This window comes from Schistocerca gregaria, chromosome 7 (assembly GCF_023897955.1).
Source record: "Schistocerca gregaria isolate iqSchGreg1 chromosome 7, iqSchGreg1.2, whole genome shotgun sequence".
NCBI classification, from domain to species: Eukaryota; Metazoa; Arthropoda; class Insecta; order Orthoptera; family Acrididae; genus Schistocerca; species Schistocerca gregaria.
In genome coordinates this window covers 175,385,344-175,389,024 of record NC_064926.1, presented here as the reverse complement: position 1 = coordinate 175,389,024, position 3,681 = coordinate 175,385,344, and positions in this window count along the sequence as shown.

The following is a 3,681-nucleotide window of genomic DNA, read 5'->3' as shown; positions in this document are numbered from 1 at the left end:
CCTGTTCTACTTCATAGATGGGAACATTATGAAATGAGTTATTAGATACTTCAGTGTCTGTTTTAGTGTCCGAAAGTGAAGCAAATAAAGAAGTGAGAGCATATATCTATCTGAAAACCTGGTTATACACAGGCCATTATTATTTACGACGCAGCAGCCTGAAGCCACTACTGCTCTGAAATCCGTGTAAGTAAACGTAGCCTCTAACCATCTAACCACATCCCTTTAGAGAGCCATCTTCTGTATTCCTATTATCTGTAGTCCGATACTACTCATCCATCACGATACATCGCCTTCCCAGCATTTGACGCCACTGAACATTTACCAGAATGGTAAAGTGAATACTCTCGCTACCACTTTCCTTCCAGGTGAAAGCGAAGCTAGAGTCATTGTGCAGAGTGGATCTCGATTCAGCAATGAATATCACATTCTTAGCGAACAATTCGAAGCACATCAAATTATCATGTGACGAGTATTGTGCACAACCTAAAGAATACTTGAGAACAAGTAAAACTTCTAAAATTCGATTTAAGTGATTAATCTTGACGGTAATTATACTTCATGGTATCCAGTTGCTGAGTGCAAGTACTTCGGTTTCTTTGTTAAATACACATTTGTCGTGTTGAGTAAATATCTCATATTCAAGTAATAAGCACTGTTTCTGATTAAATTTTGAGCAAATGCAACACTTATTTCTTTTTTTTTCACAGTTTATTGCTTCCAGACAGAACTCAGTCCAACATGCAGCTCGTAACTACCCTATTACACGCTTTGTGCTGTACTAAATGCAGGTGAGCTAGAAAAATGGCGAGAAAAATCGCGTACATAATATAAAATTATATACTAGCCTTAACACAAGTGATATACGAAAGCATTCTGAATTGTAAAACAGTTATTGTAAACAGTCCCATTAAAGTTTGTATTATAAATCAAAAACAATTTGATTTGATCGCAGAAAGTTTTCATTATGCTACAGTACAGGTATTACAAAAATTAAAGGAGCAGAATGTGACGAAACCACACAAGTAGTATAGCCATGGTGACTCCCTGCTAATTTTATGTTTATGTATATATGTACTGTACCCACGCTATCATATGCCCTGGTTGCCTAGATGCCGGAGAAGGTCTTTTGTTAGCAGTAACCCAGTAACACGATTCAAAGTTCTATCAGCAAAATTTTTTTCTCATTCATAAATCAAAGCCCTCTCTCTGTGCCTCTGTCTGTCTGTCTGTCTGTCTCGCTCTCTCTCTCTCTCTCTCTCTCTCCCACACACACACACACACACACACACACACACACGAACATACACAAGAAAAAGCCACACAGTAGTATGGTGTATATTTCATTATTTCATTTCAATGTAGCTAAGACCTTACCCATGAATCTCTTACATAGTAATCTAGGAATTGTATTTTAGCAAACCATATCCATTTCACTACAGCTTTGTTTCCTTTCCTTTGTATGATTTTTGAGTTAGTTATGAGCATGAGTATATGGTTTTTTGTAATTCTGTGCTACAGAAACGTACTTCTGCATGTTATGAGGTGTAATCTTCCAGAAACTGCCTCCTTCAGCTTGTCCCTTGACTACTTAAATCTGAATCCTTCGTTTCACCTATTAGGGATGAGCCTATATTCAGGAATTCTCTTACATTTTCTAGATCTGACAAAATCCTTGCTGTTGAATTTAGCTTTTAGGCGTTCTATCAGCTTGATATTCTTATACTTAACAGATAAAAAGTATTATCTTCAATGTCAGCAGGTATCATATTTATTGTTCTTCGTTTCCTGTCGTTGTAGTGACTTACTAGATCTTGAACCATGTTAAACTATTTGAAACAAGAAAGTACAGTAAACGTGTCAGCTTAAAGCTTTCTATCAGAACTGAAACCTTCAAAGTGGAAAACGACGAGTTGCGATTCGTACTAAATTTTGGCATTAACTTCTTGAAAAAGAAGGTTTTACATGCCTTACCTTAGTCGGTTTGTAAACAATATTTAACCCTAATAAATACTCTGTATATTTTGTTCAAGCAATTAAAATGCATCACATTAACGGAACACTTTCAACTATAGAGGTCGCAGAAGGGAATTTCCTATTAATTAAATAAAATTAATGTCTAATGTCTTCTTTGTTTGTTTTTTTATTATCGTATAACAAAACAGTTACAAAACAAATATTGTTTTCTATTCTGTCACAATATATCCATTTTATTTTACATTTTCACACACACACACACACACACACACACACACACACACACACACACACTCACACACACACACACATACACACAGACACTCTGTCACACTAAAGTCGGTCAGACATCATCATTTTTCAGACAGTTGTGACAAAAGTTAAGATACTCACTTACCAGGAAGTAAGTCTTACTCTACAAACGACGTAACTCTGAGATTGGGTAACACGTCCATTAGAATTCAATACATATTCTACATAAATATTTCGGCTAGCAGCCGGTACATTCCAACTGTCAGTCATTGACGGAGCCGGTCGTCGGAGACTGACCGAGACATCCAATGATCCATAATTTGTAAGCGTGCTGTCAGTAATCCGCTCTTGTGTCAAGGTCGTGGGGATGACAGACCGTACTATACAGCAAAATGTGTGCATGCAGTTGGAAGTGCGCTCACTATGACCGTTGAGCACTCTGCCGTCTGCCATTGGAGCAAATCGAGGAGGCGGTCGGGTTCCACGCATTAACCAATTGGTAGCCGCTTTCAGAGTACATAAGACTTCCCGCCAGGTGCTTCTCCAAATATTATTTAGTAATAGACGCATAATTATGTGTTGGTGTGGCCAAAATTATTGTTTTATCATATTCCACTGAATTCCTGGTGATGATCCAATGGCTGGGAATAGCAGACTTGCTTCGCTGCAAAAGGCGACTGCAGCGTTTTTCCACGCTGCGTGTGGTCTCACATACGTAAGCCATACCACACTGTCAAAATACTTTCTAAATTAGAGGCTTCCACAATACTAAAGTGTCGTCCACTGATCCTAGAAAGTCTTAAATTAAAGATGCTGGGCGAAAAGCAGAGGATTCTTGCAGTCTTACTCGAAATATTACAAACGAAGTAAAGAAAAGCAAGAGATTGCCTCTCTGTGGTCTCCTCTTTATCCTTTTTCTAGTTCTCTTTTTCGGAAAATGGCCGAATTATCGTAATTCATCGCAAACTATGATAGTACTTAAAGCACTTTTGTCACATAAGTCTCAGACCGAAAGAGGTTTTCTACAGAGCTCAGTCAACTAACGACAGTGTTCAGGGGCTACAGATAATCTACCCTGCAGACTGGTAGGGAAATTCATGGATCAGACCAAGCGCATCGTGGAAGATGGTTTTACTGAACATCAGCATTACGCTTTCCTTTAATAGGCAAACAAGTTTCTTATAGCCAAACACAGTATCTGTACCATATATTTAATGAAGTATAATACAACAATAATTTTAGCTACAGTAACGTCATTTTAGAAATCCATAAATAAATAATACCTACAAATGTTCCTGGCGGAACATACGATGAATCATGCCAGCGGCTAAGAGATGGATATTGCGTGGAATACAATTATCTCCACGACCTGCTCCAAATGAATACGACGCTGTATGCTGCGGCCACCTGCAATCCTAAGGAAACATGAGTTCTGTAATTGCACTAGTGGGG